Source organism: Aythya ferina (assembly GCF_964211825.1).
Source record: "Aythya ferina genome assembly, chromosome: 2".
Classification (NCBI taxonomy): domain Eukaryota; kingdom Metazoa; phylum Chordata; class Aves; order Anseriformes; family Anatidae; genus Aythya; species Aythya ferina.
Window position 1 is genome coordinate 124,476,115 of NC_140297.1, and position 27,187 is coordinate 124,503,301.

General features: G+C 39.7%; 1 long non-coding RNA gene across 1 annotated transcript; it reads right to left on the minus strand.

Annotated features, from left to right (window-relative positions):
* On the minus strand, positions 1 to 26,821 carry LOC311433089. Its single transcript, XR_014690561.1, has 5 exons — positions 26,787 to 26,821; positions 23,159 to 23,222; positions 3,473 to 3,567; positions 1,242 to 1,368; positions 1 to 1,078 (listed from the first exon to the last, which is right to left on the minus strand). It is a non-coding gene; the product is annotated as an uncharacterized lncRNA (long non-coding RNA).
* Positions 26,822 to 27,187: the final 366 nt, after the last annotated feature.

Consider the following 27,187-nt stretch of genomic DNA (forward strand, 5'->3'; position numbering starts at 1 on the left):
TACAGGAAATATGTGATACTTTATTAACAGCTGTGATAGTATGTTTGTAATAACTTTCATCTGTTTCAGGTATATCCAGGTGGTTCTTTCACCCATTTACCACCTCGGCAGTGCTAAGGAGAGAATGGATGCCTTGAGGTGAAAGCTCTGCAAGCAGAGCCACTGCTTTCTTTCTGCATCAGCCTCAGCAGGAAAAGCTTCCTTGTCCTACACTGCAGGGACCATCACCAAGGGTAATTTAATTTCCACGCCTATTCAGCCCCGGCTCTGCACACTGATACTGCCAACCACCAGCTCCACTTTGTCCCTGCAAAGCGCTCACCGCTGTGGCATTGAGGGCTGCTGCCCAGGGACAGCAAGCTGCTTCTCCCACAGAGAACGTCAGCGAATCAGTAGGTTAACTGAGATAACCAACACACTGCAGAACAGCTTCTAACTTGGCATCATATGATTGATCATTGGGCATTATTGACTTTGGCTTGGTTTACATCTGTAGGATCCATCTGAGGGACTATGCACTTATTTATTGGTTTCTATGAACCCTTTGCTCCTTTTTGTGTCAGTTGCCCTTGTGCACACACACACATCATTAGTTTTTCTTTTCTTTTTCATTAATCTGCCCAAAGACAGTCTAGAAATCCAAAAGAGCGTTGTCAAGAGAGTCAAGTGATTCACATTTGACTGTGATGTTTAAAGTTTACCCTGGCAAATACATACTGTAGCTGCTAAGGAAAATATTCAGTGCAGATGAAAAGGGATGTCTTTCTTTCCCCGTATCATCATGCCTAAATATCCCTGTTTTGTAAAACAGTCGAGCTGTTAAGTTCTATGCTAAGGCACGTACACACTTTGGAAAGGTAATTTGAAAGCGAGTTGAGCCATGACAAATAGGGACAGCTGGCCTAATTGAATCATTTGATCTAAGACAGCTCAACTTGGTTATCCTCACTGCAGCCCACATTGATATTAGCGAGTGAATCATTAGCCATGAAATCATGTCGACTTTCCCGATGCAGCGTTCTTGACATGACAGGGAACGCAGTCTGCCTTTCATTACAGCACCAATGAGTTCTTTAGTCTGTCATGGAGAGAGGAAAAAAAAAAAAAAGAAAAAAAAAAAAAAAGAAAAAGAAAAGAAAAAAGAGTGCCTTGAAAACTTTTATACGCAGCAACAGAAAGTAATTTGTTCCTACCTATATCATGAAGCAGTTAAAAGAAAGGCACTGTTATGTCTTGGTTACCTGTTAAGCCACGGTGGCAAGCCATGCTCTGGCTGCACTTTCAGCATCCCTCAGCACCCACACAGCCTGCTGCTGGGACACCAGCCCTCTGGCACTCTGACCAGCCTTTGTTGCCTTGTCCAATGCTCTTGCAGACAAAAGAGTGTGCAGTTAGCCACCCTAAAAATGGTTTGCAACATTTATACATTGACACTCTTTTTTGTACAGGCCATTTATAGCAGTAACTTGTTATGTCATAACTCATTTGTACATTAATTAATAGTGGGCTACAGTTGCATCTTTGGCATTTAGACTGCAATTTTTGGCTTTTTTTAAATGCTAACTGGATTGCTCCTAATCTAGCTCACATTTCAGTCATCCTAGTATAAAAATAATCAGCAGATTTTTTTTTTTTCCAAATATCTCCAATGTATTTAGGAAGAGACATCACTCTTTAAAGCCTTTCCTTGATTTGCAAACAAATGATCTCATCCAGCTGCTTTTGAATTGAATGGAAATTTTCAGTGGGAACAGAGCCAGAACCAGATCCCAGGCTCTTTTAACAGTCATAGGTGGGCAAAATTACCTGATGGTGTAGATCAGATTACTGGTGGCAGGACCAGACAAACATAATTTGGGCAAAACTAGGAGCCTGATGAAATTTGGATAATATCCAATTAAGGAAAAGCGACAGGAGCAGATTTTTTTTGCAAGTTAGAGAGACATGCCAGCACTGGATTGGGACAAGTTTCAGACCTTGGAAAAGACACCTAGCATGCATTATTTTGCCAATAGTGGTCTAAAGAATATCTCTGTAACCTACCAGGGAGAGTAGAAAAAGAGAAACAAGCACAGGGGCAGGTTTTGATTTTGTAAATCAAAACCAAGCAATCCCGAAGGCAAAGCTAAAGAAATTGAAAGCCTGACAAGATACCAGAAAAGCTGATAATGGCCCTAAAATCTTTTTTTCTTAGTGGGGGCTTGATTCATAGGAGCTTTCCTTGCATTTAATATATGAAAGCTAGGTGCAGAGATTTAATTTAAAACTCTGTTACCCTGTAAGCAGCAGCTATTGGGAAGCACAGCTCTTTCCATCCCAAATGTGGAGTTACAATCTATGTCATGAAGGTTGGGAAGTGATCATTGTTAACCAGAAGGGGAGAACCTCGCCAGCTTGCCTTCTGGAGAGCTGGAAATGTAACAGTAGCAAATGTGTAGGAGATAATCAAGATTGAAATTAGATGTACAGAAGGGGCACAGGCTTTTTCAAAGAAATAAAATTGTGAGAAATTTTCAAGTCATTGACGCCAATGCTTTTCTCAATTTTTGCATGAAAACACCCTTTATGAGGATGGCTACTTGTTTTTAGGGTAGGATTTCTGTTCTGCACGAATCATGGTTAGAGGGCCCAACACTTAGGAAATTCATCTGCCTGAGTTAGTGTCCTAACTGCTTGGTTATAATGGAGTAGTGATCCTTAATTGAGTGGTTTTGTGCAAATAACTATATACATCATAGAGAAGGCAGCTATTTGTCTATCCTGGTGATTAGACTAATCACCTGGGATGTGGGAAACCTGTGTTCAGGCCTCCCCTGTGCCTGATAAACCATGTTTACACTTCTAATACTGTTGGTAAAGCCCTGCAGTACTGGAAGCCTTCTCAGGACTGGACCTGAATTCGCAAGACCTGCTGCATCGTTTCTGCACCACAGGCAGCAATCCTGATTCGCACCAGATAAATGTGGAGACAGATTTGTCTGAGCAGGAAAACCAGAGCTCAGGTATCTGCTGCGCCCCACTGCATGTGTAAGCAAGATCAGCTGTACTAAAAACAACTCCCAAGAGATATGTGGCTAACTTCATCTTAAAAGCCTCCAGAGATGGAACTACCATGTTTTCCACATGTCACTCAACCCATGCTTATCCATTCCTCTCATTAGAAAGATTTATTCACTTTGCAGCATGGATCTCAGCTGTGTAACAGCTTGAAGACTGCTGTTACATTTCCCTTCAATCTTTTCAATTGAAATGAAGGCATTCCTTATTTTCCTAGCTACTTGGCTCAGTCAGGGCCAAGATAGGCTTTGTAACTGTAAGTTATGTATTTTTAAAATAGTTTGTTGTTCTGAGATAGGGAAGAAAAAAAAAAAAAAAAAAAAAAAAAACACACACACACACAAAAAACTATGTATCCACTAAACTTTTGGGAAGCAATTACTTTTCCACCCTTTGAAAACCAGATGAGATATACTTGCCAGTTTTCTGCTATTGCTCACACTTCCTACCAGCTGAAGATCTGGTGTGACCTAAAGGATTTATTGTCAGTTGTTTAGGACGTTGCTTCATCTGTAAGGAAGGCACAATGATTATATGTAGGTCAGCCCAAATGTGTGCCAATGAAACTTTCATATCATCACTGTCTTGTATTCAGTAGATGTCACACATGCCACAGAAAAGCTAGTTCAGAAAGATTTTTATTAGTTCTGAAGTTTTTCATTAGCAGTGTATACATGCATGTCTGTTAAATATGTCAGATTCTCACATTTCTTAGGGAGAAGAAAACATATATATTTCAGAATTTTCTAGAATGGTCTCAGGTGCCTTCTTTAAAATGTCAGGAAAGTGACAGTCACTCTCCTGAGCTCTCCCAAAGCAACCTATGCACAAGCCTTTTAAATCTGGAAAGTAGATTTCCTGCCTTTCTAAAGTACATAGCTAGACCATTTTTAACATTGGACTGTTTGCATGGCAATAGCCCTTAAACTCCTCAAAAAAAAATCCATGACACTTTCCTACCCTGAGCTGTAATGTAGTTTTTCAGTGTACACGGTAAACTGCAGGAAAAAAAAATGCTCTGATGACTCTTTCATATTGGCTGCTGAAGGAACTGGAATTTGGGTTAATAAATGGTGAATGAGGTGCCTAACTTCATCAGTCCAGTTCGGCCAGACAGGCTCTTGTTGATTTTTCACCAGTGTAGAAGTGAAAAATCCACAATGGAAGAGTAGGCTATTCCCTTCATGCATACACTGAACAACTTTTCTGGTTTCATATTTCTTGTGCTTGATAAAGGTTCAATTTTTTCCTTTCCCAAATATACTTGAAAAACTACAGGCATTGGTTTTCCATACCTTTCTGCCTTCCAACATTCTAATTTCTTTCAAAAGTCAGTTAAAGAATCTTCTCAAAAAAATATAATTTTTGCAATGTTTTCTCAAAGCTATACATAGCTTCACTGCCTTCATGCTCACAATCAGACATAAAGCTTGGTGAATTTTAGGAGTCTTCTTTAAAAATCTAACACATTTCAAAATTACAGGGATAGCATTGGTTACAATTTCTTCATATGTCCAATTTCCTCTAACCTAAAGATGCAAGGTTTATTTAGTACTTAGGAAAAGTGAATGTTCGCTGTCTTGCAAGAGTCTGATTTAGTAGCTTGTTTCAGCCTGAAACACGGTAATGTAATGCTTTTATTCACTGATGAATTTGAGCAGTACAGCGTTAATCACTCTCACTACCGTATGTCACCTGAATAATCAACAAACCCCAATGATACATGTTCCTAGATCCTGTAGAGTGCCATTTATCACTGATGCAGAGCCTGTTTGTTCTTGACATGTCTTATTTGTGCAGAATAAGCAGGGAATTTACTGCATAAATAATGCTAGGTGGGCATCATTTAAACACAAATACAAGGGAATCTTGTAGAGGTTTGAATCTATTCAGAACCATATATGTCTAAAAGAGGTAGAAAAGGTGGGAAAATGGAACTTCATCGGTAATTGTAAAAATGTATTTAAATTATTTGTAACTTTCAATAAAAAAATCTGCATGTACTGATTAACTATTTAAGATGCATCCAACTACTTGTGGAGTTTGTCAGATTTTTGATGTGGAGAATTTCAGCTGAAGTTCAGAGGACTCTCAAACTATCAGCCTCGGTTTTTATAGTGTGTTTTTTTTTTCAATGTCATTTGCACATCCTTGCCTGAGTGGATGAAGATGTTTCTACTCTTTGCACAGTTTTGCTCTCACTTAATGTCAGAGATGGTGGCAGGACAGTAAAACACATTTCAAATGTCAGGATGTGGGCAAACAGGACAGTGATGCTGTGTCTCACCTCTTGCTCTGCCTGACACAGAACAGGCAGCTGCACAACCTTTCCTGTGCTATGTCCTTACCCTCCTCTCACACACAGCATGGCAGATGGAAGATCTCATGTGCTGTATGGATGCTTTGTTGCTTAACTTCCAATGGGAATTAGATTCCCATCTGCAAGTTGGTAGAAGCAGTGGAAATCTATCTCCATGCTTCTCTCTCCTAAAGATGTAAGACTGCATATCAGAAAGAAATAATCCAAGAGCTAACAGTATCTGTCTGAATATTGAAAAGCAACAAGAGAGGACTGAAGTCTTGGCAAAGTGGCACAAATCAGGTAAATTTAGCTACAGCCAGCTTTAGGTGTGAGACTGAAATCAACCTTTACAGCAACAGGGAATATTTAACTCTACAAAGGGTGACCTGTCAGGCACAAAATGGCAAAAGATGAAAAAATATTGAAATAACACATATGTATCAGCAAAACATCCCTAAGCAGTATGACTCAAGCACTTCCATGCGTGAGACATAAATTAGATATTTGGTAATCCCTCAGAGACAGTCTAGCTGCTGTAATTCTCATGTTTCTATATATAAGGTATTTTCTGAGCTGCAAGCTTGTTTAAAATCTCAATCTTACTATGTTAGAATTATGCTGTAAACCTAATGAGGTTATTTGCAGAGAATGAAACTGCAGAACTTGAGAAACATGAGCAGCCTGTACAAGGGCAGCACTGCACTTCATAGTTTTACTGGAAAAGTCCTTCAAATGGTCTTGAAGAAGTCTTTCTACAAGCTCTGAAGCCCAGCTTGGGACAAAGTTGTTCATCCTGCCACAGATAAACAACTTTATTTAGAAATTTGAGGGCTATTAAACAAGGTGAATTTCCCAGATGAATCAGCACAAATTTATTAATCCAGGTGTTACTGTAATTGTGATTCATTGGGGAGAGGAACACTGTTCAATGGTCCTCAAACTTACACTTCCATTTAGTGCTGTGCTGCAAGCACAGGACTGTGAGCTGCTGGCTGCCTCACAGCCAGAAATCCTGTATATTTCTTTATATTCTGCCATCGTTTGAACTTAAGTGTGTTAGGAATTCTGGTTTTATTTTTCTATTTATAAAGAGATTGTTCAGAGTCTGGTCTGTCCTTCTAACTTCTTGTATCTGCAGCAATACACTTACCATTCTCCAATCATAAAGCAATATTCAGAAAGGAAAAACAGCACCTGATCACAAAACAGGACTGGGATGGATCTCAGTCAGTGAGTACAGACTTCACTATCACAGACAAATATGTAATTTAAAACTAATCCCACTCCTTTTGGAAAAAAAAAAAAAAAAAAAAAAAAAAAAAAGTATATATCTAATTTTCCTGCCTTGTATTGGAAGACTGTTAAAAAAAGAAACACAACAACAAATACTACTGCTCCAAGTATCTTGCCAAAGTTTCCATCTATATCCTCCTCATCACACTGATTCGTTGTAATCTTTATCTTTGCCTTTTTAACAGTCTTTTTTATCCCCCATACCTCTCTGCTGTGCCAGAGGAGATGGACCAAGTTGTCACTGCTTTCAAACCTTTCCACTCTTTACAGAGATGAACCTGTACAAACCCAGCCCCCACAGACACCATACAACAGGACCAGATACCACAGAATTTTGTTGCTCTTTGTGGTAGTGTTTCTGCATCTCTCTTCAATGCCAAAGAGATTTGTCGTCTCATTGTGCACATTCCTGAAATCACACATATACATGTATAAGCCATGATGACTGACGTTCAAGGAAAAATGGATGGATCTATGCTTGCATATAGAGAGTTTTTTAAAAGATTAAAAATAGTGGGACATGGGATCCGTGTGATAATTCTGCTCCACTGGCATCACCTGTTAAAGGGCACACATAGCTACAGCACAGTGGAAACGTCAAGTCATTGCCCAGTAGGAGAAAAGCTTTTACCTAAAGGTTTGCAGGTATCTATCTACAAAATCAACAGCTACAGTCATCAGAATGGCCTTTCAGTTGCCCACCATGCATTTACTCCCTAAACCCTGTGTATCTATGGGTTTAATTTTGTTTGCTGAAATCTTTAAATAAGTCGCTCACTGAGGCAATCAGCTCTGGTGCTGGCTCAGCCCACAGCGCAGCGAGGGATCACAGTGCATGGGGGGGGGGGTCCAGCACCAGGGAAACCCCAGCAGAGCATGGAGACCTACCAGGAGCCACAGCTCTCCCATGAGCAGATGACAGGCACGGGCAGGGCCAGGAAGAACAGTGGCCACCTCCAGAGGGACAAAAAGCAGCCCTAAGGATTGCCCAGGCCAGAGCAGGCAGCCATGGCAGGAGGGCACACAGGAGGGCCCCTCCTCAAAGGAGAACAATTCCACTGGCCAAGTGGGAGACATGAAGCACACACAACCCAGCACCCAGGCACTGTTATGTGACCATCTGAGTGCAGCTAAACAAGGAGCAGTTTGTGCAGAAGTTCACTCAGAAGGCGGCAAGGCCCCTTCACCTCTGATCTAAGTAGCATACACTCCCTCAGGTATGGTTTCGACATGCCACAGAGCTCATGCCCCAGCAGCTGTTGGAGTTGCTGCTTCAGCTGTGTCAGTCTTCCACCCAGGCAGACCTTCTGACAGCAGATGTAGCTCTGCAGGCCCCAAGTTGCAGGATTGCTTCCCTGTGAAGCTGGGGCTGACAGTCATGTCTTCTGCCGTAGGTGTGGTGGTGGTGTTCATGAGTTATGTCACCAGGTCAAGGACTTACAGGAGGAAGTAAACAGGCTGCATTCATGAGGACGAGCAAGAAATAGGATATTCTCTGAGACACTACAGCTCCCCATATCCAGTGGTATCCTGGGGTGCATTAGGAAGAACACTTCCAGCAGGCTGAAGGAGGAGATCCTCCTCATTTACTCAGCCCTGGTGATTACTCTGTCCAGTTCTAGGCTCCCCAGTGCCTATCCATTAGGATTCTGTTGAATACATTGGGGCTTCACGTCTCTTCAGAAGCCAAAGATTAATCTGTTATATTTTGCTGTGGTGACTGAACAGTGACAGGAAGTAACCAATCTAGGCTAGGATGAGAAATACGAAACACAAAAACTGTCTGAAGCCTTCCACAGACAAGTGCAGAATTGGAGCTATGCACTCACTGCCAGCTTTGAACTATGCCCTGACGCAACCAGGCATGTATGGATGAAAAAAAGAAAAGGGAAGGGATGTAAAATGGGAAAGGAGCTGCGTGGTTCTGCAGGAGATGTTGGTAACTGCTCACCCAAGGCTTGTCCATGGTGACTCTACTGTCTGCCAAGTTGGCCCCATCTCCTCTTCACCAGACAACAGGCTCCAGCTGATAACCACGTCTTCCACTTTGTCTTTCATGGCTAGCCAAAACCAGAATAGGTCAGAAATCCTCTCACATGTCTTGCCCTAGGACTGAAAGAGTTTTTGTTTGTTTGTTTGTTTGTTTGTTTAAGGATTTAGAGGTGCTGGTCTTGATTTGTGAAACAGGAAACTTCACAGATGTCCACCCCACAGTCTGGACCTCACTGACTCCACAGGATAAAAAAGATAATAATAATAATAGCATTTTGTAGTTGGACACATTTCCTCAAAGCCTAGAAAAAGGAGGATATTTTCAATGTGGCATCCAAACGCTTATGTAAAATTAGAAACTAGAGAAAGGCAATGACAACAGAAAGTGAAATGAGAGTGAAGATTTACTTATAATCTAAGGTGGTTTTTTTTGTTATTTTTGTTTTTGATTATCATGTTTGCATTTAAATTCCTGAAATCCTCACTGAAGATTTTTGAGAAATGTCTGATTTCTGTTGTTCTTAATTTTTGTGCCTAATAAGGAAATTAATAGGACTTAGTCTGACACTATTCTTTAATTTCATCTTCCAAGAAGTTCCTAAGGAGTTTTATGAGATTGCAACATCCCACAGAGGAAGTCAGTCATATGTTCATAACATACTACAAATTTTACTAGAAGGGGAAGTCTAATTGAAATTTCTGTATATAAAATTAATAAAGATACTCTCATTCAACCACATCCAGTTTCCATCACACACACACAAAAAAAAAAAAAAAAAGCTAAAAATTTCACCTTTATTTTGCCTTTTTTATTTTTTAAGTATTAGAAATTGATGGAACAATCCCTACTATTCCTTTCCACAATTCCTGTATTCTTTTGGATAATATACAATAAAAGATTTTAATTTCTTTGATTGATTGATTTCCTTTCTTTGAAAAAGGTTTTCACTTTCATTTTCATCAGAAGCCAGAAGTTGTTCTTGATCTCTGATCACCCATTACTTTTATCAGTCACATAGTTCATTCCTTTAGAAATTTACTCTAGTTTAACAACATTTCTTGTCACTACTAAAGACAAGTATGAGATCAGGACTAAAATGAAGAAAAGTGCTTTCCAATGGCTTAAAAAAAAAAAAAAAAAAAAAAAAAAAAAGATGGATGGAATTGATCCTTCTGTTTGAACATTTTTCAACACAGCCAAGGTGAAATTGCTATGTTACTAATGATTCACTATAACACAATTTTTATGTTATGTTACTTTAAGCAAAAAACTTCACTTTCTAATCAAACTTACTATCACTGCAGAACCTGAATAACAATCAATTCAAATGCAGCCAAACTAGGCTTAACATCCTAAAACTTGAGAGCTTCATTAAATATTAGATTAATTTAATGTGTCTTTTTTTTTTTTTTAGATTAATTTCAGATTAGTTTTCACATAAGCATTTGTGCAGCTCAAGCAGTATCTTTCCTTTCTGTCAGTTTCATCATCTGATGGAGGGTAGAAAGACAAAAATGGATAGAGAAGATGTACAGTGATAAAGTAAGTTGAAGAAGATTTAATTACAGACTATTATTACATATTTTGCCATGGCAAGCATGAAAAGGTAAAAGAGTAACATAAATTTGCTAGTGATTAGAGTGATAGAAGATACTGGAGCATCTTAGATAAATAAAGTGGGCAGTTTGAAATAGCAGAGCAAGGTACATGGCTATAATTAATGTTACTGCACTCACTGCTGAAGTTTAAAAACGATTTGACAAAGTAGTATGCTTTATGCACATCAGATGAATTGAGTATTTCTTCTAGCACAGTTAAAAATACATTAAAAAATTCAGAAAATGGGTTTATGGGTGTCTAAGGGAAATCACTACAGATGGGTATGGGAATTCTGAACTGTTGTGAAAATTGCTAACACTTGCATAACAGTAGCTGAAAGAAAACAGAGAAATATTCTTGCTACTCCCAGCATAATCATTTATTTATTAGGGACATTCCATTTATGTTTGGAACTTTTCATATGTTTCCAATAGGGTATGTCTACAGGGAGAACACAGAATGAAGCAATTTAGGGATGAATATATAATATAGTAAGGTTCAGATCCACAATCTTATTAATTATTTGTTTGTGGTCACTGTAACTCCTTGCTATTGTGTAAATTTCCATTGGTAGCAATAAAAAAACAAATTCAGCTATTCGGAGGTTATCTCTTCATCACACGCTACCTTGCATGTTCAGAGAATCATAGAATGGCTTGAGCTGGAAAGGACCTTGAAGATTAACTAGTCCAACACCCCTGACGTGGACAGTGACATCTTTCACTTGATCAGGTTGTCCAAATGCCCTGTCCAATTCAGCTGTGAACACTTCCAATGATGGGGTGTCTACAACTTCCCTCTTTCAGTTTCTCACCACCCTCATCATGAAAAAAGTCTTCCATATATCCAATGTAAATCTACTCTTTTATTTTAAAACCGTTGTTCCCTGTCCCCTATAGTATGACTTCATACCATACATTTATACAGTATAATCAATTACATTTCCCCTAGGTACATAATAGCTGATCTTCTAGAACATATTAAGTACTTCACATTCCAATAATAGGTACATGGACTGGTTACCGACATACATCAAAGAAGATATGCAAACAGGTTGAGAACTACGCAGTTAGTGCTAGTCTGTGCCCATTGGAGACAGCAAGTATGGCCAGTGCCTGAGGCTCTCCTGAGCCTCCAGCACAGAGCCTAGGCAAGATAGTGTCCACCCATGCTTGGACATAAGCAGTCTTTTTTTTTTTCCAGTATAACCCATACCAGGGCATGAAGGACAGCACCCCAGAGACCCACTCTACTGCTTCCCTGTCAAGATACTTCAAATATGGTCCCTAGGGCAAGTGAAGGAACTTGGCATTGAGAGGAAAGAGACAATGTGTTTTGCCCCTTAAGAATAACAGCCACATGTGATAGGGACAATGGCTTGAACAACCTACAGGGAAAAAAAAAAATATATATATATATATATATATATATATATATATCAGTTTGATCAGGGACCATTAGAGAAAAAGCAAAAATCATTAAATAGCTAGAGTAGGGCAGTAGCTACTACTAAACAGTCTGCTAAGAATGATTTATCTGCAATTGCCATTGTTATCATCACACCCTAAGTTCTATCTCATCATAGCTCACAAAATAAAATGTTGTCAATCTGAGTAATAATAAAACAAACATGGAAATCATACCACAATATTGACAAAATGTAAGATAATCAACAAACTATTAGAATGGGCCTGTTGACTCAGGCAAATGGAATGCAGTAGAGCAGCTGTTAGCTTTATCCTACCCATAAAGGAAAACCTTTGTGACTCACTTAGGGCTTTATGAATTACCAGCTAGTTTTCCCCTCTCAGCTTGTACCTATCTCGACTCTGCTTGCCATAGCAAGTGCTATTAAACACTTGCTACCTTCAACAGAGAAATGAATAAGAAATTCAGTAATCTATTTTCAAAATTGTTAACAGCAAGTTAAGTGATTTAGCTTCCACCAATGGGCAGAAAAGAGCATAAGAGCTTCTGGGAGCCTTTTCAGCTTCTGCATGAAAATGTAAAGAGGTCCGATGGGAGCACAAATGAGATCTTGTTGACTGATGCCAGAAAATGTTCTTATTTGGGCTTTCAGAAAGAAGGTATGGTAGTATGCAAAACTGAGGGAAAAATATATCTGAAAGAGTCAATTCGAAATCATTGCAAGGATCTTGATAATAATTTTTCCCTATTCAGGTACTTGAAACAATAAAATCATAGAATTTATTCCATGGCCAGGGATGCCACCCAGTAGAACTGTTTGTCCAGGGCCTCATCCAACCTGGTCTTGAACAACTCTAGGGATGGGGCTTCCACAGCTTCTCTGGGCAAGGTAGAGATAAGGTAGAGCAAAATGGATGTTTAGGGACATTCCCTAAGGACTGTAGGCTTTCTAGGTCTTGTTAGCACTGAGTCATAACATGGTACAAAGACATTGATTTCCCCAAGGACTTGTATTTTCTAGAAAAAAAAAAAAAAATGTTTTGTTTTTAATCATTAGTTTCACTACTGAAATTTCGTTTAATACTGTGTGCAAAAGCACTCAGTCTTTAAGACATTGCATTGCAGAATATATCTAAATTGCTCCATCATTGCAATTATAAAAAAACTACTCAAAGCTGGAAAGTAAAACTAAAGGAATACATTTACATAAGCATGACTGCATTCATTTTTGATGGTAACACAGTGAAGATCAAGCCCAGGAAAAAGCAAAGACCTATTCCTCCTTTTTAAGTCCACTGCTCTGAGATGTAGCCAAGGCATGGGAATCTGTGAACTGAACTTAACATTTTAAAAACTAAATTTTGAGGTAGAAAGCAAAGGCAAATAGTAATAATACCCATAAAGGACTAGTGCCTGTAAAAGGAGAACATAGGAGGGATCCAAAAAATACTGAAAACCAAAACTGAGCAAAAAACCTCAAACTTTTAACCAAAATTAAAAACAAAATAATTTTGTGATTTTTTTTTTTTTTTTTTTTTTTTATAACAGGTGACATTTGTAAATGTGTTTGCTCAATATGTAGAAAGGGTGAAGTGATTTGTGTTAGCTCACATACTAAGCTGCTCTAATACTTGCGTGAAAATTGTCATCAGGTGGAAGCAGCCAAATGAGTTGTGATGATGCTGTTCTCTCTTTGGAGCTGCACCATTCCAGCTATTGCCAGGGCCTGTCTGCTACAATGACAAAGCCTATTTCCCTGACAAATAGGGGTCATGTCCAACATCCACATTTGGATAATTTCTATTTTGGATCTTGAAACTTTTTCACAAAATCAGAATAAAACTAGTGCATGTAGCCTCCCAACAACCCCACAAGTGTAGTTTGCAGTGGGCAAAATCTGTGCACATGCTTGCTGTCACCGAGCAGAGCCCACCTTGTCAAGCAGTAGCGTGAGGAAGCTTTCAGCAGAGGAAAGGAACAGATGTGCTGAGGACATCTTCCAACATGTCAAAATAGTTTGCATCCCTGTTCCTACAGCGGTGATGGCCTAAAATGGACATATTAGTGCCAGTCCTATCAGTCCTACCAGATTCTGGCTTTCCACAGCACTCTGGATGAAGGAAGTGGGGAGGTAGCTCACAGATGAGCTGAGGCATTGGAGAGCCGGGGGTATGACTCCGCCATGGTGGCCATCATCACCACCACCACTCAGGCGGGGTGGCCAAGCAGCACGTCACCACCGGACGGCTCGGAGCAGCCAGCTCGCAGTTGCTAAGAGACAGCACATGCCAACTTGGCTTGAACGAAAGCCAGACAAAACCGCGGGGCTGCGGGAGAGAAAGGCTCACACCCAGAATGCCAACTTCTGGCGTCCTTTCTTCGGCTCCCGTCAGCTCCGCATCATTGTAGGAGTCGGTTTGATCAGGATGGCCCTCGCACGAGCGGTGACAACTTTGCCAATTCTCCCCAGTCCTGCTTCGTAGCATTTATTGATAATGGCAACGTGTTAATTATAGGACACACTTGCGAATTGTGAATTCAGCAAGAAGGAACACATTACGGCACAAAATGTTCCACTCGCACCAACGTGTGCCCACCCACCTATTTTCTTCCCGTTCAAATTGCATTCCACTTGTCTCTCAATTTCGCCACTTCTCCTCTGCATTTGGCAAGGGCCTCTTGAAGAAGGAAGTCCGAATTGGTCAAATGGTTAAATGGGTCCCAGAGATGAATGCACTGGGCTTGGCTCACTGCAAGCTCTCTGATACTGGAGCACTGAGAGATGGGCAGACAGGTCTGAAAACCTTTGCAAAACTCCTCGGAGTTTAGCCTCAAGGCTGATCCCCAAGGGTACACCAGGAACATTTAATTTCAGAAGTTTCAGGCATGCCGACAAGGAGAAGTAATCATACTTGTCTGCTGTCTTCACCCAGTGCATTCACATAAACCATAATTAGTCAGAGAACAAGAATTAACATTATTCTCATACAAAGAAGGCTCCAAGTACTTCAGCTAGAGATTTTAGCCAAGTGTATTTCTGAACTTCAAACTGAAAGTCAGATTTCTGCCCTGGACTGGAAGGCAAAAGAGTCTTCGTTCATCAAATACAAATCCATGAGCAGTGAAGCCACAATTCAGAAGCAGTGAGGGTCTTTACAAGCCTCATGAAAAGCAGAATTAACAAATAGGATAAAAGCAGGATTAAAAGTGCCACACAAAATGATTTTTTTCAAACAATTGCTCTTTCTAAGCAAAGGTTACTAGCAGTTCTGGCTCCACAATAGGGGTCATGCATACTTCACCATGTAGAGGTCCAGAAACATTTTAGCAGCTAGCAAACAGGAAGGAAAAATGGATCTTCTCCTATCTTAGATTCTACAAAAGACAGAGAAACTTCATACCTTCCCACATGCCTCAGAGAATATTAGGAGTATTTCCCTCACTTATACCAGTCCCTGAAAATATAAAATGTTTCTACAGTTAAAAGCCAGATGTGAATCCTGACCTAAAGCTTCTATTAGTGTACTGAATTTCTTGCTTTCATTTTTGTTGGGCCTTCTCTAAAGAATATTAGAGTCACCCCAGAAGAATACAGGTGAGATAGTTTACAGTGTGCAATCAGTCTTTCAAAAACAAGCAAGCAAAACCTCTAAACATTCAGCTTCTGCCATTTGAATTTAAAATAAAATAAAATAAAATAAAAACGTAGTCTTTACTGCAAAATACTAATTTGGAATACAACTTAAAAACAGTGGAAAAGGAGAGGAATAAAGTGGAAAAAAGGTGGTTTGAAATTGCTGTCTACTATTCAATACATATTTAGCTGATGATCAAAATAACACCTTTGGGATTATTCCCCATCATTATTTAATTTTCTCTAACTTCTACTTTCCCCTAAGATGCTGTATGTCTAAATGCAGTATAGAAAAATTAACATACAGACACTTAAAATAGTAATAATAGAAATTGCATTAAGAAAGTAATATATCTATATAAACACACATCATTCTTATCAGATTATCCAGAATAATGCTTCCTACAAAGCTAATCATATACCTACATGCCTAAACACATACATACTCACATACCTAATATTGGCTAAGATTTTTAAAAAGCCTGTAAGATAGAGGTTGTACAAGCATTTTTGTCCACTTAATACAATACTTTTGGAGGGTTGAAAAATCTTGGATCTGATATCTGACGTCTGATAAAATCAAGCCTTAAAAATATAAAATATGTGTTCAAGCTTGCAATCCTTTTTCATAGTAGTCCCACTGAGGTAAGTGAAATGTTATGTACATACTCACAGAAGCAACAAGACGACTGAATAGACAGTTCATATCCTACAACGTCTTGCCCTGGAAACACATTCTTTTCCAATTTAATACAGCCATAATCCTTAATTCACCCTTGGTTTAGCAACTTCCCCCAGTGGGGAGAGTTCCAGATGAAATGACAGGCCAATAAGGACATAGTGGCAGCCTTGTTTCTGAATTCACTGTTTTTTGTCAGTTTTGTTACAATATTAAACTTATTTGAAAGTGAGGGTAGTTTTTCTGTGAAACAGACAGGCTATTGACACTGTGTGACATGGGTGACTGGGGGAGATTGTGCATGTCACAATATATTTGTGGTTTGACTGTTCTACCTATGGATAGATCTGTTTTTAAAAGCCTCAGTTTATACCATCTTCCTGCAGGCCATTTCTTTGAGTTGATGAAGCAAATAATGTTTTTTGTTTTGTATTAACACAGCTTTTAAGGGGTTGTCAGAGAAAGACTGATGAGGGGTTAAGAATTTCTTTTTGAAGTTGTACAGAATTACCAACTAATGAGTTGATTTCTTTGATGGGTCTTTTATAGTTGGCTGCAGCTGGACAAGAATCAACCACAAAGGGATCTTGATTTTGTTCATCGTTAATTCCAACTCAACAGATGAAGTCTGGCTATCATCGTCACCTTCACAGTTTGCCTTTGTATTATGTGAAGCTTGCATACTCAATTAACAATCTGATTAGCAAGTTCTTACATTCTTCAAGTAGCTTTCTTCATTACTGCCAACATATCAGGTCCTTCAAGCAGGATTAAAAAAAAAAACAATTTTTTTTTTTGCAATGGTATGATTTATAACATTAGTATTTAAGATAGTGAATGCACACAGGCCAGCAGGGGAAATTAGTAACAAACTTCAGAAAGACATTAAGAACCACAAAAATATTGAGAGAGTTAAAATCTAAAACAAAAAAAAAATATTTTTTCCCTCATTTTCACAGAAGCCATATGTAATGATGAGGTTTTTAGTTTTGCCACTTTTGTTCAGATTGTGAAATTCTTACAAAATTAAAATAAAACAAGAAAGATCTGGATTCACAAAATGCTTTGGTATTCTAGACTCTGCTGCAAGTTTAAATCCTGCTCTGGACTGGAAGTTAAAACTGATGGCTGCTCCACAAAAAGTAGATGCCACTGTCTTCTGAGGGAAGTCAGCCTGATTCTCCAGCCTGAAGTCTGGAACCACTCTTCCAGGAAGTCAGACCAAATAGGCATCACCTGGTAATGGCTGAACTTGACACAGTTCAGAGATTTACTTCAGGTTTACCTGATATTTTAGTAATAATAAATAACAGAATATTGGATAGCTTTTGTTTTTGTCCCAGAAAAAAAAAAAGAAAAAAAAAGTCACACGGGGAGATGATTATAACTTTTCTTACCTATTACACACAAAGTAAAAAAGTAAAGAAAAATGCATTGGAATGAAATCCATTGCATTTACAACATTGTTTACAATGATGTTTTAAATAATGTGTTTGTGTGTTGTTTTTTTTTCCTACAGAATGAACCATTCCGCCATTCCTTTTTTTTTTTTTTTTCTCCAGTTATCTGAATGTTTTGTATCTGCTTAAGTAAATATTCAGAAACTCCTGTTAATTAGATCACTTCTATCAAATAACATAGAACTGTTATCCCTATTCTATCCATAGAACTGTCTCCCTATTTGCTTTGTACTAAGTCATGTCCAACTGCATCACTCAAGTCATGATTCCATAATACATTGTGAGAGACCCCTGCAACCCTGGTGTTTAAAAGTTAAAATTCACAAAATTTTAAATTCAACTGAGTAAAAGTAGTCTTTTCTTTCACACTATCCTCTGGAACAGGTCACCAAGATATGACTCTAGATTTGACCCTGCATGGTTAAGATGATGCTGTATGCCTTGGGGAAACATGAAATGACATGTCTTTCTAGAAATAGAAAGGCAAAAAGAAATCATAGTTTTCCAAGGAAGCTCTATCATTTTTATTACTGCTTCTAAAGATTTATATAATGCTTTGCACTTGAATAGCACACTCTTTACTCAGTGATCCCAAAATACTTTGTAGTAGTGTATTTCACTTTGTGACAACCCAATGAAATAGGCAAATAACACCATCTCCTTTATATAAATTGGTCAGAGAGTCTGAGAAAGTTAAGCACCTAATTCAAAGACCATTAAAGCAAATGAAAAGACTCCCAGCAGGCTTTTGGTCAGTTACTAATGAGACATCTCAGGTCATACAAAAAATTTGTGACAGAGAGCAGAACTCAAGTGTCCTTATTCCAATTCATGTGCCTTAGGTAGACATCGCCCACCTTCCATATAAAAAAGATTTTTCAAAGGGCACATTTGTGTCTGTCATCTTCATAGCAGAGTGTCAAATCTGTAAGGTGATATTTCACTGATTAAAGAAATAGCTACATAGCAAAAAGTCCCAGGTGGGCACAGAGAGGTCTTGCAATGAACAGCTATCTGAATCACAGTTCCGGGAAATTAAGGCCATATTTCAGGCCAAAGTGACCCAAGTGTGTGCTGACCATTTTTGTAAGTACAGGAAATCTTCACCAACTGAAGCAAGAGGAGGAATAACAGGATGAATAATACTCTGATGGGAGGATAAAGAAGACATAGTCAGATGCTCCTAAGAAGTAACCAGTGACACGACAAGAAGCAATGGACACAATCCAAAATGCAGTAAATTCTGTATAAATGTAAGAAAAACCTTCTTTACTTTGTAAGGGTGGTCAAACACTGGCAGAGGCCAGAGAACCTGGGGAGTCTTCATCCTTGGAGGTCTGCAAAGCCTGTCTGGACTCGGCCCAGGACAGCTTGCTGTATGTAGCTGTGTGTGAGCAGGGAGGCTGAACCAGATGATTGCCAGAACTAACTTCGTGTTCAAAGAATTAAATAGTAGCTAAGACAGAAGAAACCCTCCTAGGCGGCTTGGGATTTAAACACACACTAAAACAGCAAGAAGCCTCACAGACAGTTTACAACCACAAGAAGTGGTTGTAAAGACACTTATTCCTCTGCTCTCCTATGAGCTCCCCATCTATCTCTTGCTGCTGCCTCAGATCTCACAGCATCACCCTTGACACTGCCGTGACTGCTGGCTGTGGAGGTACTGGGGTGCTATAATTTAGAGGTGCTGTAGTTTGGAGATCCACCATACCCTGAGTAATGAGTGTATTGCTCACATCCAGCTAAGCTCAAATAATTCTTTGTTCAACCATTTTTCATAGCATCTAAAACAGACATCTCTTTTTCAAATAATTATTTAGAAGACAAGTAAAGAAATGAGGAAGAAATAACCTTATATTTAAACTGCCTACATTTTAAATGGAAAGCTTTTACCTGCACGTTAAGATGCATATCTGACACAAGCACACACTTGGATTAAATTCCCATCTCTCTATTATCTCTTGGCTGATACCAAACACATAATGGGTTTCTGGGGAGCACAGGAGGACTTGAGATATTTGACCACAATAAGGGGCAGCTAAAGCAATGACAATTTGAGATTCATGCCCAGTGGGTCTATGCCCCTCTCTTGAAGCTTAAATCCTTTTATTGAATGCATCCCCACACTTTTCTTCATGAATCAAATGTATCTGTTCAGTAGAAGCAGAACTTCTCTTTTCCTCAGTGTTTGATTGAAGTTTACTTGCCTTAGTATTTAGCTTGAGGAAAATGGTCTCCATCTGAGAACATGGATATCCAATATGATACTGCAAAAGTATCGATGCCATATTTTATTTATGAAAGACTTATGTGATATACATTTGTAAAGAATAAAATCTGTAGAAAAGAGCTAACAGTCCTGACACAGTATCTCTTCATCCATTAGAGATATTCTTAAGCTAAGGAGAAATAATTCTACTAAAAAAAAATAAGTAATTGATGCATTTGTATTTATTTCAAGCTAACTAACTGTACTACAAAAGCCAGCTTTCTGAAAGTCATGCCCCCACTTCTAATATGCATTTTAGTCACCACAATCCCATACTGAGCGCAAAAGGTAGAGTTAAGCAACACATTTCCCTGAAATGGCAATGAAGTGCAGCCAAAATAGAGATAATTATTTTAATTAATGGTAATGATTTTAACGGTTGAACATTTTAACTAATTAATTATGATTGATTGCTTGTTATTAATCAGGAATGTGATTCAAAGTTCTAATTGAAAACCTGAGAGCAATGGGCACTAAAATATGATATACTTCTGCTGAGAGAACAGGCATTTATTTTTGATATGAAACACTTCAAACTAAAATTCATTTTGACATTTAAGATAGCCAGAAAATAATGTACATCTCTTTCACAGGAGACTTTTCACGTGCAGACACGGGTATCTTAAAATACCCAGATAACTAACTTGAACAAAAACGAGGTGCTTTCTGGTCTTGTTTAAAATCTGCTTAACCTTCCTGTGCTCCGCTTGCTGTCAGCATGGCGTCACGCTGCCATACTTCCATACACGAGGGAAAAGCTAACTGCACAATATTTATGCAGGATATGAACTCACTGAAGGAGCTTTATAGACCCGCTGTTCTAAGGATCTCAGAGAGGCATTTGTTGAATTAAATAGCTCCGTGAGCTTTTCCCTGGGATTCACTCCATCAACAACATGTTATTCCTGCAAGCCTGGGTTGTGGACCACACTGGTAGACCAGCATATTTCCTACCCAGAAATATCCCTCATGACATCTGCATGCCAACGATGGCTCTGGAGCTTAAGGCAGCATGAGGGGAGACCATGCATGTAGGGTTGCACCCCTGGGCTCCATGAACTATGGCTTGCCCACCCACCAAGAGCTGGGACTTTAGGCAGGTTCAGGGTTTGCCAGCCACATCTGGCTGCCCCATTGCTGCTAACCAGGAGGCTTGGCCGCTCCCACAGCAGCTGCTGGACCTCTGCAAGCAGCAGCAGGGTGTATCAAGGAAAACCAGCCGCCTCAACAGGCTTCCCTGAGACACCAAGGGTGGCTCAGCAGCTGCTGTATGGTGAGCCATCTGTCCTGCTGGCTGGGCAGCACTCCAGGGATGGCTGCAGGAGGACCAAGAGGCGTCCATCTACATGTATGTCTCTAGACTGCAAAGAGAGGAAATCAGGTGCCACAGGGGACAGTTGGCATTATCCTTCAATTGGGGTAAAGGCAGGCTACCACTGAAAAAAGCATCCCTGCTTATACACTTACTGTGGACCCATTTTCTGTGCCCTTCCCGCACTCTTGTATCAGATGTGGACATCCCATGGCTGCAGAGCAAGTCAGTTCAGTAAGGTGAGCCAACAGATAATTTCTCTTTGGGGGAAATGGAGGACCAAAGCCCCTCTCAAGAGGGATCTCTATGGGATCGTAGAGAAAGGCTTAGGTGGAACAACCAAAGACCAGTGCAGAAAGTGAATGACACAGCAGCCCTAGGAAGGAGCCATCTCAGTCTCCTTTTTCCAGGAGGCGAACATTTAATGTTAGGCTATAAGCTGGTCCTCTCACTCAAAAAATTGTATTCAGAATTTTTTCACAGTTACTAGTACTTCCCTGAAATGCAGGATTTAATAATAATTAAAAAAAAAAAAAAAAAAAAAAAAAAAAAAAAAAAAACAGGGCTGGCTTAGGAAGAAAGGGGTAATGCTAGAGTTGTAGTGCCACCAAAATGTTTATAGAAGAACCATGGAGTTATTTCACAGCTTTGATAGAGGATTTGCTCCTTCACTGATTCAAAGAAAAAAAAAAAAAAAAAAAAAAAAAAAAGGAGAATCCCCAAAGTACCATTTGGCAACTACTATAAATAAATGTTGCAGACATAATATTGCTTTCCTCTTCCAAAAAGAAAAAAAAAAAAAAAAAAAAGGCTTTAATTTTTACAATAAATGTATGGGCTAGAAACTTGTGGAGCTGGATTAAGAGAACATGACTCTTCAAGCACAACCTTAATGCTTCTGGTGCCTGTGAGACTGTTCAGTGTTGGCAGGGCTTAGTTTCATCTGACAGTGCACGCAGCACTGGGGCTCTGCATAGCTACCACCCAGGAACATGCCAAAACATGGAGAAAAAACATATCAGAGAATGTAAGTGTGAGGACTCCATCAATCTTGGTCACGTAGCCCAGCCGCAGGGTTTGGGGCTCTGAAACAGTTTTGTCTGGCCCAGAGATCTGTAGATGCCTACATCCCAGTTCAGACAAACCAGTGTAGTGATTTACCCTGGGAACACGACTTCAAGATTATTTTGTAACCCTCAATATTTTTAAAACATAAACTGAGATTCTCACCATACAAATTCAGGGTATGTGTTTAGGAGATCAAAGTGGAGGAATTTGCCCAAGTTTCCAGATTTTTAAATTCATTGGGCACCTTCATGTTGAGCCTGAGAGTCCTTGGGCACTTAAATTAATCCTATGCAAAAGACCAAAAAAGTACATTTGCGATCCAGGCTTAAGCAGTCATCCCACCCTGAGCTCTGTCTAAATATTCCCAAAGTCCAAATGTTAAGACCTATGCTTAATTTTGAGAGTAATTACGGCTCAATTGCTCAGACATGCAGCAGGAGCCCCAGGTCCGTGGTGCTGCGGTGCCTGCAGGACACTGCATTCCCACCCCACAACCAGGAATGACAGCTCTGGAAATGATTCATGAGTGTACCAGACATCCCTGATTTAGCCATGGCAGTGCCCATCAAAGGAATACAGACACAAACAAATTAATTCACCTCACATTCTCAGCAGAAATGTACCAGAACCTTTAATTTAGCCCTCAAACTACGGAGAGTGGTTTCCACCCTGGGCACTGCACATTTACCTTCTGTGTTAAACCATCAAATTGATCTTGGAACAAGAGAAAAGGGAAAGTAAAATGTAGACAGATTTGCTGATCTGAAGAAGGCCAGAAGGGACTCAATCAGAAAGTTGAACTGCCCACCTACCTCTCTTCACATCACAGGTGGAAAATTTAGCAACATAGCACACTTCTTACCATAATTACTTGCACTGTGGCATAGGTATGAATTCCTTCCCATAGCTCCCCTATTTCAACAGACCGTTTGCAGAGCTGACCAGCAGACACTGATACACAACAGAGCACTTGCAATTTTCCCTCCTGAAGAGACATCCCACAACAGACATGACCCCACCCTACCCCAAAGAATGGTGACTGGCCTGAAAAGTGGGACAACCTGGGAGGGCAACACTGGAAGGACTGTGTCCTTATGTTCACTAGTTGTATGTTGAGCTGTTTAGCTGGAAAAAAAAAAAATATATAAAATAAATCATTGTTGCTGATTGCATAAATAAGCCCCAAAGCTGCAGTCCTATGTGCTCTGCTCCTTTGAAGGACTGCCGTATCATATTAGCAATCATCAGAGAAAACCCTGCCTAGAAACTTCTCTGAAAAGCTGCAGCACTTCAAGAAGGATCAGAAAGAAATGTCAGTAGGCAATACTCCCCCTTGCCCCTTTAGCATAATGGCTCAGGAGAGGGAGATTACAACAGGTTTTCATCATGAATATCTTGTGTTTGAGCAAGGAGCAATTTCCTGACAGCTTTGATTCCAAATTTCAACATTATGTCACTTGCTGAAGTATCAGACACATCATTAACCAGCTCTAGCAGGTTTTGTTATGATATGATGAGTCAATGTCTGCCTAGAAAATTTAACCCCTTTTTCTCTTTCACATGTTTTGAATGAGCTCTCTCCTGGAAACGTCTGCCTTTCTGAACAAGATTTCATCTGAATCATAAAATACCCATTGATGCCTTAGTATTTACATGGCACTTGCTCATGCTAGTGCCTTGTCCTCTGTCTTTTCTATGCAGTAGCTCTTTGCATCATTCAAAGGGCTTTCTAGGTTTAATCATCTTCCCCCTCTTCAGCAGCAAAGCATTATTCCTCATCCCCACCCCTCAAGTTCAGAAAAAAGGGAGGTAGCTATGGTTTCTCACTGACTTCTTTTGGATGGCTGTGGGGTCAGGACACTGGCACATACCACGATCTTGGACAACCCTTGCTAGGCTGCTGCTCCTGGCCTTGACTTTCTTTCTCATTGCGCTGTTTCTGTGCACTACCCCAAGTTCAAGGAATGCTGCAGGTTTTATGAAAAGTCATATTTCACAGAGGGCCTGCAGAATGATTCACATATTCTAGTAATTGCTATGCATTGCTTTATATAATGCTTTGCAAGACTAGGATCTAGGAGAGTTTTTTAAACTCATATATATCCAGAAATCAAAGACTACCCTGACCAAAAAGGATGTGTTGCTGTAGCATTAATTCTTCTTAACCTTTGCATCTAGGACAGGTCTCCACAGATTTCTAAACCAAGGTGAAAGGAATGGGAGTGGACAAATCAGACATTTCACAATTTCCTACACTTCTTCTGTAGTATAAAGAAGTTAAGTCTACCACCTCATTTTCCCTTTTAATTAAAACACCATTATTAGGAGGGGTCTATTAATAAATACTTGGCATCCTCTTTGTCTTATAGAAAATCTGTTTAAGTAGGGGACTAAGCAGTAAATCTGTCTTCTTTACAAACAGTAAGCAAGCAGGCCAAACACCATCCTTTAATTTAGGTCAGCCAATGGAAAATGACTAAATTAAAATCAAGATTTGGATGTTGCAACATTTGAAACCAGGAATGCAGGCTTGAAATATACAAAAGATTGACAGCAGAGAAGTGTGTTTGAGAAATCAAGAACTTCTGTACTGCTGTGCTCAACACAGAAAAATGTACGATAGTTTCCCCTTCATCCCTGACTCTGATCTCCAGCAAAACTACAGCACACTTTCTTATCTCGAGAGAGGAAACAAAGCCTTCCTCGCTTGTCTGTAGCTTTCAAAATTCAGCTGCAGTCAGGCTTTCTGATGAAGCCCTGCTTGATCTGGGAGCATGGAGGCTGTCCAAAAAGCAGGTGTGACCTACTATTTGCAAAAATTTATTTTCCGTGTTATATATCTGTGTTCACTTAGCACATCTTTTCTCTTTCTTTAAAGCTACTACACAAAGTGTTTTCATCAAAATATGTTTGTGTGTTTAAATGCTTTGCAATACGCTTAAAGCAATTTGTTTGGCTTTGTGAAGCTGCCAACACAACTTTATTTTCAGTAGGTTATGACTATTTATTACTCTTTCACATAAGATTCAGGGAAGGAAAGCCTGTGAGCATCTCCTGGGAATCTTTTCTGAATCACCTTAGTACAGGGATGTGCTGAGATAATGCCATGGGTTATGCTCACAGAGCAGGGGCAGCTCTGGACTGTTTGTCTTGAGCTTAAATGCTAAATATTTTTGTTTAAAAGCATTCATATTTTTAAGTGAAACTGCCTGAAATCTGAATTAGATGTGAATTTACTTTCAGGCTCTCCCTTTTATTTCCTGTGCTGTATCCAAACACCTCAGTTACTTATAAAATACACAGAGAAAATATTTCTTGCCTGGTAGGCTGAAATGTCCATGCAACAAGCCAGGACTTGGGCAAATATTTTCAAGGTGTTCACACATGTCATGCCTGCCTCCACATAAAGCTGCTTTCCCCCCAGCACTGCATGCTCTGTATTTACGAACCTGATTGCCTTTCCTTCAGAAATACCAATGATAAAAATAGAGGAGGAGGTAGTAAAGACACAAAGCTGGTTTTCTGTCAAAACATCAGCTTTACCAACACCAATTGCTCCCCTGACAGCAGTTGCAACTTTCTCACCACTCCAAGGAAAAATGAGTATGAGAACAAGAGGTATGCCAAAGGCTGTAGTTCAAAGTTCATTCCTACTACTAGTTGTAGGTTACACTTACAACTGCTATGGCTCTTAAACAGTAATTAATAGCTCTAGAAACAGTTATGTATGTTAATATTACACACAGAGAAAAATGTAATTATATAGACTTTTCTTAAAGCTGTCATTCAATCTATCAAGATGTTGCAGAAATATTTAAATAAAAATAAATTCAACCCAGGGCCTTTTCTTCCTTGCAAGGCTGCTTTGCAACATGCCTGTGAAGCCCAGACCTGAGGTTTCTACTGAAAACTGCCTTGAAGAGGAGGGCGAGGCTGCAAAGCCTGGGAGAAAAGGTGGAATCAGGGGGAGAGAAAAATCTCTGCATGCATTTGAGCAGCAAATAGACACAAATCCCTCGCAGTGTTTTTATTGCAGGGAATGACTGTCTGCTGAAACAGAAAACAACAACAACTGTTTGCTGGTAGCCTCAACACAAACACCAAGCATTCAGCAACATGAAACTGCCTTTCAGCCGCACTGCTGACTCGCCAGGGGAAAAACTGAGGCCAGTACAAGGCAGATTTCACTGTCAGCACCTGCCCAGAAGAAAAAAAAAAAAAAAAAAAAAAAAAAGGCATTTCCCAGGCTGCTGGTCTGACTGCTTGCTGGTCTGTGCTCCAACACAGCACTGAGCATTTCCACCCTGCTTACAGCTCCCTTCCCCTCCAGGGGTGGAAATGCTTCCAGTGGTCCCCAAATTGCCCTGGTTAACTGGCGCTGGATCCCAGCAGTGCAGCAGGACAAGCCCACAACTATCAATAGACAGTCACTTCCATTTGGCAAAGCCAAAACTGTGAACTTATTCCAATTGCTCCATTTTTTGCTTAGTTTCCATTGTGAAATAAAAAAATATTTAGAACCTTAATTCCTGTATAATTTGGAAAATCATCTAGACAAGGCAATGCTGTGATAACTGTGTTATTAACCCTGTAGGAGTCCCCCGGCTTAGACTGTTTCCTCTAAAATATTCCAGTAAGAGGGGAGGAGAGAAATGCCAAGGAGGTGAGAGGGAAGGAGAGGAAACTCACGGCAAGGAATGCAGTTGTCTCTGTGGCTGTTTAATAGATAAGAATGAATGCTGCTGTTTAACTAGATCCAGTCTCTGAAATATCTAATTAAAACTGATGTGCTTATTTAGTTTCCAATTCATCACAGGTGGGCCCACATTAATGTGAAAATGAAAGTAAATTACCAGCATTTGGCAATCTCACTGAATGTCACTCACATTATTAGCTCAAATCTCAAAATGCATTTTAAAAATATGGTTCATAGGTAACAATGTACTTGAGAACAAGCAAAGCCTTGAATCTCCTAGTACGTTACCTGCATGTGTGAATTCAGACTTGACTGTGGGAGCTCATGATGAATGCACATTGTGGGTGGTGAATCAAAGCCTTTAGGCAACATGTTCTGGAAGAGTTTCACCCAG